Raw genomic sequence first — 15,229 nt, 5'->3', positions numbered from 1 at the left:
AGATGACACCCTGATCCACAAATACAAGATTTGAGAGGAAGAATATGTGCTAAATAGGAAAGAATATGATGATCAGTCAATTCATGTCCAAGCCAGATTGTTCATTTCATTTTTCTCCCATAAATAAACAATTGTTTGCATATGGTCCTATATAAATGTGATTGGCATATAAGTTTAGCACCCAGTAATCATTAGGCAGATATAATTAATACTGGAGTGACATTCAAGTTCTAGCTCTATCACTAAGTAGCTATGTGACTTTGGGCAAATGACCTTACTGCTCTTAGTTTATTCATGTAAAAAATAAGAGAGCTTGAGTAACTTAAGTCACAGTTTCTTTTAAACTCTAAAGCTCATCAATTCAGAAACATAAAAAAACTACAATAACAATTATGAAGGGTTCAATAATCTATGTGTTTAACAACCCAAAACTTTTTGGGGAGGGGACTAATATAAAAATTTAAATAATAAAATAAATCCCATCTCAAAAAAAAAAATTAGAGCCTACTAAGACATATGCATATAACAGAACTTGGTTCTAAATTATAATCAGAAACTGACATATGACTTAATAGTAATAGACATAAAAAATGCATAACCTCCCTGGCTGGATTGGCTCTGTGGATAGAGCACTGGCCTGGGGAGTGAAGGGTCCCCGGTTCAATTTCAGTCAAGGGCACATGCCTGGGTTGCGGGCTTGATCCACAGTAGGGGTATGCAGGAGGCAGCCAATCAATGATTCTTATCATTGATGTTTCAATCTCTCTCCCTCTCCCTTCTTCTCTGAAATCAATAAAAATATATTTTTAAAAAACAAACACGCATAACTTGTAAGTCAGGAAAAACTAAAAATGTAATATATGGTTACCCAATTTTAAAAAAGAAAATCTAGACTTTAGTTAGATAAAATTAAAATTATGCTTAAAAAGCAAATATGTAATACAAAGCCTAGAGATGGACTTTAAAATACTCCATGCAAGAAATAATAAAAGTCATGTGCTCAACCATAAGTTTTGAATTGCTAAGGAGTGTGGGGGTAGAGGAGGTATGTGAGGGGTGGATAGGAGAGGAGGAGGAAAACAACTTTTCTCAAAATAGTTAAGATAAACAAAAATAAGGAAAATAAAAGACCATAAATTGAAACTGATCAGGAGCACTAAGACCTATGTAGGCAAAACAATTAAAACATTGCAAGAAAATGCAAAGTCACAAGAGGAGGCTTGCGTATATAAAAAGTCAGATGCTCCTGGGTTTCAGCACCAAAAATAAAAAATCCAGATGCCAAATAATTACTGGATGAGTCATTTGATAAGTAGGGTATAAACAGTGATAAAAGCAAGACAGCTGATAGGCCTAACTTTAATTTGCTTGAATATTTTTTTTTTGCTTGAATATTTGCTTGAAGGAAGAATACTCTTATTTCTAAATTATTCTTAAAAGTATACAAATCAGGGACAGTGAATCACATTCATCACTCAATAAGCAAGATGCTTCCAAACTAAGATGTTAGCTGTTGGGTAGTTATGGAGTCCCAAAGCACTCTCTGAATTTTAAAAGCATTTAAGTATAACATTAAAAAAATTTTTTCACAGAAAAACCTACTGCTGACAGTCACATGAGGGACGTGACCTCCTATAGACCTAGATAGGAGGATAGAAACCGGATCTATGTCCTTTATCTACATTTACCCAGCTTCTGACTTTACTCCTGGCATACTCAGGAATTCAATAAATGGTCGGGACCGGTTTAGCTCAATGGATAGAGCGTCGGCTTGGGGACTGAAGGGTCCCGGGTTCGATTCCGGTCAAGGGCATGTACCTTGGTTGCGGGCATATCCCCAGTAGGGGGTGTGCAAGAGGCAGCTGATCGATGACTCTCATCGATGTTTCTAACTCTCTATCTCTCTCCCTTTCTCTCTGTATAAAATCAATAAAATATATATAAAAAAAAAAAAAAGGAATTCAATAAATGTATACTGAACAAAATGAACAAAAACATGTCATCAACCTAACTCCCATCTATCCCAAGAGAAGGGATCTGGCTGTGAGCTTCAAATCAGTCAAATTGGCAAATCTCTTGTAGAGGATGGGATCAGAAGACATAGTGTCATGAATAATCCTCTGAGAAAAAGACAAGGCTTCTAAAAGAGAAGATCTCACCACACCAGTCTACCCAAATTCTCTGAAGAGAAAGTAAATATGTTAATATAATTTATGTGGGCTTTTATAAAAGCCTTGATAAGATTCTATAAAAACCTGAATGACCCTAAAACTGAAAATATCTATATATATAAAACCCTAATATGCAAATAGACCGAACAGCAGAACAACCAAACAACCAGTCACTATGATGTGCACTGATCACCATGGGAATGCACATATGGAATATGGCGGGTGTCAGCCGCGGTGGGATGGTGGAGCAGATGAATGGAGGCACCAGACCAAGGCAGGTCACTGGTCGCTGTCATCGGGGTGAACCTCTGGTGGTTAACTGAAAAATTCTTTGCTCATTTGCACCAGCTGCTGGAGCCAGGCACTGGTCCCAATCACTCGGTGCTGTCAGCAGGTATGAACAGTGGCTGGCAGCCCCTATCAACCCTGAGGGTTTCTCCACCTCCCCCTGCTCCTGAGGGGCGATTGAGGCAGCAGCTGCCCCTTGGACCCACTGCCGGAACCAGCCCCGCTCACACCTGCTGCTGGCGCCAGCTCCAATCACTCCGTGCCATCAGCAGGTGGGAGCAGGCCCAGCATCATCAGTGCATAGGAGCGGCAGCAGCTGGGAGCAGGGCTGCCGGCAGACGGGAGTGGTGCTGCAGAGGGAGGGGCCAGGCGGGGACACGGAGAATGGTCTGAGACCTGTCCCTATGCCCACCGCAGCCTCGCGACCCACAGTTCCTTTCAAGGTGCATGAATTCGTGCACCATAGACAGAGCATTATTTAGACAGAAAATTAACGGGTGGGTACATAGGCATTTTCCCAAATAAAGAAATATAAGCAGAAGATTGATCTTAGGTATTGTTTTAGAAATGCTATATTTAGTAATTTAATAAATGACTTGAAAAATATACAGAGAATTCTCCATTTTGTAGATGGAATGAAAAATAAGAGAAATGAGGTGAAAAGGATTTCTAAGTACATCTAATGAGAAACATTTGGAAAAACTAGGTGTTTTTTGTTTTGTTTTGTTTTTCAGCTTAGAGAATACTTTGGCAAGCATGAAAGTTGTCTAAATAGCAGAAGGGTTGTGGAGCAAAAGAGAAACTAGAATAGTGGTTCTACGCAGTTCCTGTATGAACAAATTAGGCCCAAAGTAGAAATTGCAGAGACGCACATTTTCAACTCAACATAAGGTCAAGCCTTCTAATTCTTACTCTATAATACTTTGAAGACATACTGAAATACAAGAGGCTAAAATGCTGTAGGCAGGAAAGTGGCAGGCAGGTGTTACATCATGCACAAATAAAAAGTAAGGCATTTACACACACACACACACACAAAAAAACAAACAAAAAAACACACACATCTAAATTGTGCCCTTGCCGGTTTGGCTCAGTGGATGGAGAGTTGGCCTTTCAGGTCCCAGGTTCAATTCTGGCCGAGAGCACATGCCTGGGTTGTAGGCTCTATTCCCAGTAGGGGACATGCAGGAGGCAGCCAATCAATGATTCTCTATCATCACTGATGTTTCTATTTATCTCCCTCTCACTTCCTCTCTAAAATCAATTTAAAAAATTATATTTTTTTAATCTAAATTGTACCTAAAGGATTCATAGCCTCCAGTCAAAAAATTTTTTAATAATTATAAAATGTTCCCTAAAGACAATGTGATGTTCTATGCAAAATAGGGGGTAGGGATTGCAAATTCTATTGGCAACAAGGAAACGACTATATTTTTTCGTTGTGAACTCTGATAATATTCTTTGTCAGTAAGGCTTTTCTTTCTTTTGGCTGTAACAAACTTCGAAAACCAGTTAAGGAAGAGTCACATATTAGTGACTTTAGTTCCCCCTGCTGGCCAAAAATTTGCTACCATGCTCAAGACCTAGATTTGAAAAACAGGTTACAATTACAAGCTTGTCTATTTTCTGGACTGTTGCTACAAACACAGTGATAAAAGATAAAATGTCATGTGTCTAAATTCATACTTAACAGATCTGTGATGGAGAAGGAGAGAGAGGACACCTGATCACTAATGTATAAGAACTAATTTCACAAGGAATTCTAAAACTACCATCAGTTCACTGTCAAACATACTACCTGCTTGGAACATCACAAACCTAAATAATATCCATTTCCCTATTTATTCTAACTAATGTGGAAACACTGTAGCTACAAGATGACATTGGGTTGTCAAAAAACAGGTCCTCAGTAAGAAAGCAAAAACACCCATGCCCTTCATTATTTAATGGAAGACTATTAAAATACAAATAAATACAAACAAACTCTTTTTGCCTTATTCCAAAGCTACGCGCTGCACAGATCCTATAGTTCCAAAGGTAAAGCCAGAATTGGTGAATGGATGTAACTAACTCAGCTTTTCCGCTGTGCCCTCCCTAAAGATGTACTCCATTGGTTGGGCAAAACAGCCCTCAGACAGCAAGCAATGATGATAAAAGACAAGACACAGCCCTTACTCTCAAAGAACTTCAAGACTAGCTAGCTGGGTGAGAGAAGAAAACCTGCAATCACTGTAAAAGAGAAAGATACACTCAAAGGCCATGCCATATGAAGAAGCTGTGTCAGCTCTTGTTGCTGATGCTGTTCCTATCATCACTATTACTTTCTAGAACAGGATGGAGGCCATTTTAAACAGAGGCAACTGCTTGTGTGAAGGCCCAGAGGCAAGGAGCGACAGGGTACACAAATGAAACTTCAAGCAATTCAGCACTGCTGAGTGCAGGGCGCTCAGGCAGGAGTAGAGATGATCTGGCAAGGCCCGGGTGCTTGGCAAAAGCATGTGACATTTACCTCAAAAGCCAGGTAGGCTGTGGGGGAGGAGGCACATCATCATATGATGAGATTTACATTTTACAATGACAGCAACTTGGAAGGCAGTCAAGGAGAATGATCAAAAGGTGATTGAAGGTCTTTCAGGCAAAGGGTGACGAAGGTCTAAACTCAGAAGGGAGAAGTGGAGGTGACTAGGGAAACATTACAAGCTAGGATCTCAAGAACAGGGTGACTAATATGCCATAAGAAGCAATCAAATGACTGGATGGGTGATGGTATCACTCACTGGGATAGGAAGATAGGGGTTGAACTTTAAGGTCGTTTTGAAATGAACAAAGGACATCCACAAACGGTGACCTGTGAGGTCCAAAAGATTGACGATCCTGGTTTAAGGAAACAATTAGAGCAGCATTCCCCAACCGGTGGTCCGCAGACCACCGGTGATCCACGAAGTCTGAAAGGTCAGTGACTGCTGTACTAACTCATTTCCTCCTCATTACAGTCCTGTGAGGTAGGTGTTATTATTTTATCTTTTTTATTTTATTTTTTTCCATTTTTCAGCTGAGATAAATGAGGCCCAGAGAGGTAAAGAACACATGCCAGGGTTGTAGGCTCAATCCCCAGAAGGAGGTGTGCAGAAGGCAGCCAATCAGTGATTCTCTCTCATCATTGATGTTTCTATCTCTCTCCCCCTCTCCTTTCTTCTCTGAAATCAATAAAATTTAAAAACAAAACAAAAAAAAAAAAAAAACACAAACATCTGAGCAAAACAATGAACCCTTTCTATCCATAAAATGCACATGCGCAAAACCACATCATTTTACATCAGGCTGCTAAAAACCTGTCATTCTTCATGCATTTTATTCACAGAAGAGTCTCTCCGACCATCATTAAAGATCTATTTACTCTTCTTTGGCAAATAATTTATACAAGTTTTGGTATCCTAGCCTATCAGAAAGAAAGCATTAAAATAGAGGGAAGAACAAGTACAGCCTGTCCGTGGGGAGCAGGCCTAAGCGGCATTTGGACATCCTTCCTCTCTGTAAGCAATAAAAAGTAAAAGTTTAATAATTTTTTTTTAAACTGTGAAGAAAAAAATTTTTCATTCAGGGTGCTTTCTTTAAGGCAGACAAGCATATAACAACTTTTGAAAAGATTTTCACCTAAATGATAACTTTTTATTTTATTTTTATTGATTTCAGAGAGGAAAGGAGAGGGAGAGATAGAAACCTCAATGATGAGAGAGAATCATTGATTGGTTGCCTCCTGCACGTCCCACACTGGGGATCGAGCCTGCAACCTGACCATGTGCCCTTGGCCGGAATCGAACCTGGGACCTTCAGTCCACAGGCTGATGCTCTAACCAGCTAGGGCCTAAATGAAACTTCTTAACTCCAGAAGTTTCAGGAGAATGGTGCAAGATATGGTTTAAAAACAAAACAGAGCAGGACAGGAAGAGATTAACTAAAGAACTTATATGCATTTAGAGGCCCAGTGCATGAAATTCATGCACAGGGGGTATATGTGTGTGTGTGTGTGTCCCTCAGCCCAGCCTGCACCCTCTCCAATCTGGGACCCCTGAAGGGATGTCCAATTGCCGGTAGGATCAAGCCTAAACGGGCAGTCGGACATCCCTCTCACAATCCAGGACTGCTGGCTCCCAAATGCTCGCCTGCCTGCCTTCCTGATTGCCCCTAACTGCTTCTCCCTGCCAGCCTGATCATCCCCTAACCACTCCCCTGCCAGCCTGATTGATGCCTAACTGCTCCCCTGCCAGCCTGTTTGCCCCTAACTATCCTCCCCTGCAGGCCTGGTCATTCCTAACTGCCCTCCCCTGCAGGCTTGGTCTCCCCCAACTGCCCTCCCTTGCAGGCCTGGTCCCTCCCAACCACCCTCCCTTGCTGGCCATCTTGTGGCGGCCATCTTGTGTCCAAATGGGGGCAGCCATCTTGTGTATTGGAGTGATGGTCAACTTGCATATTATTCTTTTATTAGATAGGATATGCATAACCCATGGACACAGACAATAGTGGGGTGAAGACCTAAGAGGGTAGGAGTGGGGAGGAGGGGGTTGATATGGGGGAAAGGGGAAACATGTAATACCTTCAACAACAAAGATAAAATAATAATAATAATAATAAATAAAAACAGAACAGAAAGGTCATCAGCAGCCAGGTCATCATGAGTCTAAACACAGACTGGAGGGGAACACAAGCAGAGGGCTGCCCAAATCAGTCAGGCCAGAGCAACTTCCTTACGGCTTTGCTATTTCTGGGGTGACCCCTATAGCCTGTCCCAATGTAATTTGAAACCAAGTGTTCACACTTTTTCAAATATGACATCTGATTAATGTAAATGTCTCTTTATTCACAGAGGGAAGGGGGAGTTAATTCCACATTACCGGTATCCTTACCTCCCAACCCCCTAGAGACAAATACCTGGCTCTAATTCGTACAGATTAAGGAAATCCCAAGGTTCCATCAATTTCTACAAAAGATGAGACATAGAGAGAGCAAGACTGTAATCTTGTCTCTAATTTTTCAAATCAGAATGGTTTGATACCAAAAAAAAAAAAAAAAGAGAGAGAGAGAATAATTTACTTTCTCAAGTTTCAATTTTATATAAATCTATAGTTTCAATAGTAACAAAAATCTATACATAAGCGTAAGTGCATAAAAAAAACCTAAAGAAGTAATCTCCTGGGGGAGGGAGGCGTCTGTAATATTCTCAACAATAAAGATAAATTAAAAAAAAGAAAAAAAAGAAATAGTCTAGTTCTTTAAACCATGTTACCAATTTGCACCAATTTTCATTTTCTATGTATCGGTGTTAAGGGTCTGCCACCCATGATAAATGACATCTTTGGGGCTGACTAAGCTACTGGATATTGTTATGGGATGAATTGTGACTCTCCCTCCCCACTCCCAAAAAAAGTTAGTTTGGACTCCTAACCCCTAGTACCTCAGAATGTAACCTTACCTGGACATAGTGTCTTTACAGAGGTAATAAAGTTAAAATGATGTCATTAGGTGGGGCCCTATCCAATATGACTGCTGTCCTTTTAAAAAGGAGAATTTTTTTAACACAAGACACACATAGGGAGAACTCTACGTAAAGACTGGAGTTATGCTGCAAGGAACTACCAGAAGCTGGAAAAGAGGACTGGAATAGATCCTGTCCCTGCCCTTACGCTTCTGCCTCCAGATCTGAAGGACAATAAATTTCTGTTGTTTAAGTCACTCAGCGTGTGGCACTTGGTTATAGTAGCCCTAGTAAGCAGGTGTCATGAAGAAACTATGCAGCTAGTGTTTACTGAGCACATTCCAGGTGTTATCTAAGCACTTAGCATCGAGAAACTCATGGAGTCCTTACAAAGTTTACCCTACGACCCACATACTATGATACCCTTTTACGGATGAGGGCACACCACGGCTCTAAGAGGTTAAGGAACTTGCCCAAAATCAGCCACAACCCCCTCTCTTATCACTAGGCTAAAAGGAACTATTATTAATAGTAATTCATTAAGCCAGACACTAGGTCCTTTACCGATATAACATACACAGCAATCCTCTGAAATAAATGTTATTACCAATACAACAGAGGATCCTATCAGAGAGATTAAGAAATTGTCCAATATCTTACAACCAAGAACCATGATAGTGTATCTAATTTGCCAGCTTGAAGGAATAAACAAAAATATTTCTCTGCTAAAACTTTGAGCAAGTGAAATTTTTAAGTGCCTGACCTTATAATTTAATATTAGAAATATACATCTATAAATTCAAAATTCTTCAAGATCCCAGGACATGTACATGTATTCCCTTCAGCCATTAGTCAAGGGCTGTTTTTGTTCAGATGTGGCCCCTTACTGTTTCTTTGACTCCCAGACACAGGAGAAGAAAAAAATATAAGGATTGAGATACTGGGGTTTTTTTATTTGTTTTTAAAAATTTTTTGTAACTTTTTTATTTTGATACAAACAGGAAAGTATAAAAAAAATAATACAGTGAGATGTCTCCTCCCACAATGTCCTCTCCCTAGACTTATCATGTAATCAATGTCACCATTTTCTTATTTATTAAGTTTTTTTAGTGCATATACAAACAAATACAAATTTTTTTCCTCCATTTCTTTCTTGAAAAAAGGTAACACATCATACACACTGTTCTGCATCTTGCTCTATATTGCTCTATAGAATATTCTAATATTCTATATTAGAATAACTTCTAATTAACAAAAATGCCTTCAATTGAGGAGCTGCTGTTTGAAGTTATTTTTCCTTTGGTACTTTGGCTTGTGAAAAGGGTGACCTTTCCATATTATATTGAATTATATCTTAATTTCGTCCTTTTGTTTGTCAAGAATACTTTTTACTTGTTTTCATCATAACTCAGTCTAGCACACAGAACAGCCAGAGCTATCTGAGACAACTGATGGGGGCACCGTATCACATACCAAAGACCATCTATCTATTCTCTCCACCCATTCTTCATTTTGCTCTTTTCTCCAACTCATCCAATTCTCCTCCTCCTTGTTCCTCTCCCATCTCACCTATACCCTACCCTGACAACTAGACCTAAAACAGCAAACTTCACTGATACTGCTTAGTCATAGCCACCAATAAAAAAGCCGGAGGGCCTGATATAGACAGAAAGCAGTACATAATTTCCACAGGAACTTCTAATTCACAAAAATGCCTTCGATTGAGGAGCTGCTGTTTGAAGTTATTTTTCTTTTAGTATTTTGGCTTGTGAAAAGGGTGAATATTGGCACTACTTTCTAGAAGCATGGAAACAAGCATATACTCAGGCCTAACATTTAGGCAAGGCATTTAGAGTTCATGCTGTAATAAGGTAATCAGAAACAAAGCATAAAAACTATAGAAAATGAATATGTTGGCTCCATTTTAATTAGACTACCAGTTTGGTTTGGTTTTTACTAAAAAAGTAAATAGTTATAACCTGAAAATACATCTCAGAAACATTGTAAGGATATTTACAACTAAAAAAAAGGTGGGAGAATAGTATGAATGGGGGGAAGGAGGATGGTAAGATATGTACACAGATAATAATTTAATAAAAATTAAAGAAAAAGGAATGAAGTTCTCTCTTCTTCTTTTATTTTCCATCCTGCAAATTCAATGCTATCCTCTTCCCCCCAAAAAAGTGCTTTTTCTCCTGCCCAGATCAAACATTATAATTCTTAAGTTTTTTTAAGTAAAAAAGGAGGAGAAAAAATGTTAGCAAATAAAACATTTGTTTAGATTTAGAAGAGGTTTTCCACTAGCAGGGAATATAAAATTAAGGCAGCCACATAACTACATTCTTAAGTAGTTAACAAGTGGCAACTCATATGGTTCAGAGGCCTGACTTCCATTCTGTATTCCTGCCAAGCCAGAGGTCTTTGGTACAGCCTCAGGGGTTACAGTGAAACTACAGCTGACGCCTGGACAATGTGAGCTTCAGAGTTTTTTTTTCCATAAATACTATTTTCTTATGATTTTCTTAATAAATTTTGTTTTCTCTGACTTCCTTTGTTGTAAGCATATAATACATAAAACAAACAAAATATGTGTTAATCAACTATTTGTTATCAGTAATATTGTCAACAACAATGAGTAGTTAAGTTCTGGAGGAGTCAAAAGTCATTAGCTATTTTTGTCTGGGGGCGGGGGAGTTTGATGAGGCAGCATCCCTAACCCCCACGGTTGTTAACGGGCCAACTGTATACGTATTAAACACCCCAGGTTCAGGGATCTAGAGGTAAAATCTTCAACAGCATATATACCTTAAAAACAGGACTCTGTGTACCTAATACATTAATTAAAACCAAGGTGACTGTAAAATAAACCCTAATATATCGATCCCAGTTTTCTTGGGTTTCTAGGGAACGAGTACGTGCCGACAGCCCTTTGTCTGTATCCTAAAGATAGCAAGGCCACCAGATCCTAGTGCTAAGTTCTCAATGCCAAAGAGAAATGCTCTTGTACAAAGTCCTCCAATTCCTAAGGGCTCAGGCCTTCTGGTTGGGTTCCATTGCAACTGCTCCAGTTCTACAGAGAGAATGACTGGGAAAACGGTGGGGCTTTGACTTCCTTCACACTAAAATAAGCCTCATTCTCCCACAATAGCAGCTGGAATACAAACGGAGATGGAGAACTCAGTCTGCATTTACCTAAAGATTTCCAACAGTCCAATTATTTAGTTTATGCAGGTTGCATTATTCTCTGATTTATCCACTGCATTCATTTGGAATTCTGCAGGAAAGATTACCACACAACAAATGATCTAATTACACTAACATCTAGCTCCAAAGGAAGGCCACCTGTGCCACCTGGTGAAGCTGGTGGACGGTTTCCATTACTCCTTGGCTTTCTCTCTCCATCCTTCCTCCCATTTTCCTCCCTATGTATGTCTTAAACTTGGCCCCTCTGCTTCGTCTCAATGGAGTGTCCTCTGGCCATCTATGTACAAGAGATTGAAAGCAGCCAAGAGACTAGAGAAAAACCTCATCAATGAGTGTGTGTTTTTCATCTAAAGATCATCTGCTGCCCGGCCAGCCAGGTTCAGTGGTTGAGCATCAACCTATGAACCAGGAGGTGAGGGTTTGATTCCTCATCAGGGCACATGCCCAGTGGGGAACAGGTAGGAGGCAGCCAATCAATAATTCTCTCTCATCACTGATGTCTCGCTTTCTCTACTTTTCCCTTCCTCTCTGAAATCAATAAAAGTGTATTTGAAAAAAGAAAAGATCATCTGTCCACACTGCCCAAAAGAGGTTTGTCCTGGGAGGCGAAACGTGGCACAAAGTGCTACCTGTTGAGGAAAATGGTGTAAATTCATCCCCACGCAAAGGACTAGGAAACAGCAGGGTCACTCTCCAACAGAGTTGTATCCATAAACCACTGGTCTTAGAGTGTCCTTATATCCTATATGAAGTTTCAGATAAACAAACAGTTATGACACATCATTTGTATCACATGAATCAGCTACAGATTGGCAAGAGTGGGTCACACCCTAGTACCTATGACTCTAAAGTACTTGTTTAAAAGTGGACCTGGATGTCCGTATTGCCCATCCATCCTACTTAGATAGAAGCAGAATTTACAACTATGTGGGCGTCATAACTTAAAGTTTAAAAAAATAACATACACACACACACACACACACATATATAATGCAAGTTAATTTGAGAACTTCACTGATAATTTAACTCCAATAACCAAGAAAAGTAGCAATACAAAGGAATAACCAATCAGATCTAGGAAGCAAACACAATAGTGGTTTTTTGAGTAGAAAGGAATGCCAGGTAAGAGGTTGAAAGACTTGCGTATTTGAGAATTAGAATATTCTCCATTCTAAAAAACAAATTAAGCTTTGAATTTTAAAAATAACACATCTTACCTTGAGAGGCATCCGAATAGCATTCATAGTGTCAGGAATAGTTCAGCCAATACTCAAAAATGAGCAAGAAGGGAGTCTTAGTAATCCCTCAGTCACCAAGTATCAGCAGGTGGAAGAAAATGTTTTGTTTCAAGAAGGTATCTGAAAGAGAAGACTTTCATTTAGACTAAAAATATGATCAAGAATGAGTAAATAATTTAAGCTCTGTGGACAGAGATTTGAAGTATTACTACTGCCTCACCATCCTAAAGAGAAGTACAAAACAGTCCTCTTTGGAAATTAGCAACTGCGGGCATGTGCATATCATATATACACATATATGGAGAAATATATTTTACATAAAAAATGAATTAAATGTGTAATACATATTTTAGATAATAAAAATTTTTAGATAATATCATATCGTTAGAAAACCAAAATCCCAGATAGAAAAATAACTATCCATCCAGGGTACTTCATAAACACTATGGAAAGTGATTTGTTCACTGACCATCTAAAAAAGACCCTCGCCACGTTTCATTTTAATGAAAACCTCTCTGATCACTCTCATTGTCCTAAATTTTATTAAGTTTCAGAACCCATTCTACTTAAAAAAAAAAAAAAAAAAAAAAAAAAAAAACACCTATTCTTGACTTAAGTGCTACAAGCAAATAAAAGGCCCTTCTTTCCTAGAGATCTTTAAAAGCAAACCAAACAACTTAATTTTGAGGACCGGGGAGGGAGGCAAGTTTGCCTGGAGGGAGGAGGATGGATTCAGTGGCCTCTCTCGCAGAATCCCTGTTCAAATCCTAGGCCTGAATGAAAATTCCAGCTTAACCAGTTATTGCTTAAAATGGAGGCTTGCCTGAATAGGAACAAAAAATAACAGCACCCACCTCCATAAAATACATTTCGGGGGAAAAATCAAAGACTACCATACCCTCATTTTCTAAAGAAAAAAAAAAAATGTTTGTAGAATGTCCTGGTGTCGATTTTTGTGCCTGCTCTACATTTGTCACTTCGGCTTGGAAGACTTGCCATCACTTTCCCTGAAGCTCATCGGATTTTTTTTTTTTTTTTTTTTTGGGGGGGGGTGGGGGTAAAGGGAAGGAGTTTGACTCTTGACCCGAGTCTCAGGAGGGTTTAGGGGCCCCTCGGGGATCCCCACCGCACAAGGCGTGGGGAGCAGAGAAAGGGGACAGCCCGAGTTCCCACCCCTCCCCCCACCTCGGACCCGGGTCCCAAACCTCTCCGCCTCACCTTCCCGGAGCGGGGTGACTGCTCCTGCCCCGTCCCCATTGTTAGCCAGGGGGCGGCGGGAGGGGGCTCCGGGCCGGGGCGCCGCGGCCGTTGCCCCGGGTTCGCTTCAGGAGGGGCGGCCCGCGGGATGCAGCTTCCCTTCCCCTCCGCGTCGGTCCGTCCCACCTCGGCTCGGCCTGGCGCCCCGGGCTCTTCTCCTCCGCGCCCCCGGCCCTAGGCCGGGCCTCCGCCGGCCCCCCGGGCCCCGGGCCCCCGGCCCTGCGGCAGGCAGCCCGCGGCCCAGTCCCGGGAGCGGGGACCGGGCGGGGGTCTCCGCGCCCCACACACGCTCCTCCGCTCCCCCAGCCCCGCCGCCGCCAGGGCCCGCGGCGGCGCCAGCTCCACGGGCCCTGCGGCCCCCCGCCTCCCGGCCGCGCCGCCCCCGTGGGTCCCCGCGGCCGGGACCTCCTCCCCTTCGCCACCATCACCCCTACCGACCCGGGCACCCACCCCCCGGGCACCAGTGCCAACGGCGGCTCCCCGGGCCCCGGACCTACCTGCACGGCTCAACCAAGCCTAGGAGTGGGGGCGGGGAACCTTCCGCCCTCCTCTGTCTCCCATTGGCCCTCCCGGAGCCCATCGAGAGGCGCATTGGCTGGTGGCGCTGTCCGTCAGGGCGGCGGGGCGGGACCGAAGGGGGGGGGGAGAGGATGCTGGTGCCCCGGCGTCTCTGTCTCTGTGTATCTCGCTGTCTCTGTCTCGGCTTTGGGAAAAGACATTCGAGCCGGAGGACTGAAAGGAGGCCGGAGCTGGGAAGGATAGAAATAGGCATCCTGGCGGGGCTTCCCCCGAGTCCTAGCCACTCCGAGCCCTCTGCCTAAGTCTCCATTAGGTCCTCTTCTCCATCACCCCCAACCCCGGCCCCTCACCCTTGGAGGTTCTTCATCCAGGAAGCGACGTGATGAAAACTCGAGGCCGGAAGGCCATCGAGATCTTATAGATGTAGATAAAATACACACATACAAATACTCACATATAAAGTCAGTCAGATGTAAGGTCACGAGAGCCTGGGGAGGAAAGGGGGACACATCTCACACACAGGGAGGACTTGAGATGGAGCCACTATCAGAAGGAATCAAAATGACTCAAAGTGCTAGGAAACAGGGGTTTCCTCCCGGGCGGGAGAACTGAGTGCCAAGGAGACCAGGTGGAAGGAAGACAACATTTCACTGCACATCCTTTTGTGTGTCTTTTGATTTATTTTTTTTTTGTACCATTCACAATTTCCAGGTGTTTTGTTGTGTTGTTGTTAAGTAATTGATTTAAATTTAAAAATGATTCTAAAACCAGGGGGACAGACAAGATGGTCGTCCAAACAGAGTGGGACAACGTGCAGAGTTAGGGAGCAATTTTAGTTTTTAATATATATAAAGATCCAGATACCAGTGGCAAAACTAAGGGGATGTGTCCTAGAGGCAACCGGAGTTGCGGAACTAGTGAAGAGTGGAAAATCTGGACAAGGGGAGATCTGGGAGTCCCTGCCTAAATAAATATGGTGACTGGTGACATGCTGAAGGATAAACTCCCCCATAGAAATGTAAAAGAAACCCACAGGAGGATGAAAAGAAACAGAATGAGGGTCAGTTAGGTAAGAAAAA

The 15,229-nt window shown here is 41.8% G+C and overlaps 1 protein-coding gene across 4 annotated transcripts in view; it reads right to left on the bottom strand.

Moving 5' to 3' along the window:
- The window catches only part of KANSL1 (KAT8 regulatory NSL complex subunit 1), a 137,774-nt gene extending 123,567 nt beyond the window's left edge, over window positions 1-14,207 (bottom strand). For 3 of the 4 annotated variants that reach the window (XM_084861654.1, XM_084861658.1, XM_084861657.1), the window contains exons 1-2: window positions 14,129-14,207; window positions 12,354-12,494 (exon numbers count right to left, since the gene is read on the bottom strand). The gene's annotated coding sequence lies outside the window, so the exon portion shown is untranslated. Of the gene's footprint in view, window positions 1-12,353; window positions 12,495-13,592; window positions 13,912-14,128 lie in introns of those variants that run through there. The other variant, XM_084861655.1, reaches the window with a different exon arrangement.
- Window positions 14,208-15,229: the final 1,022 nt, after the last annotated feature.

This window comes from Pipistrellus hanaki (genome assembly GCF_964339955.1).
Source record: "Pipistrellus hanaki genome assembly, chromosome: 16".
NCBI lineage: Eukaryota > Metazoa > Chordata > Mammalia > Chiroptera > Vespertilionidae > Pipistrellus > Pipistrellus hanaki.
The sequence above is the reverse complement of the archived record's forward strand: the minus strand, read 5'-3'. Positions and strand labels throughout refer to the sequence as shown.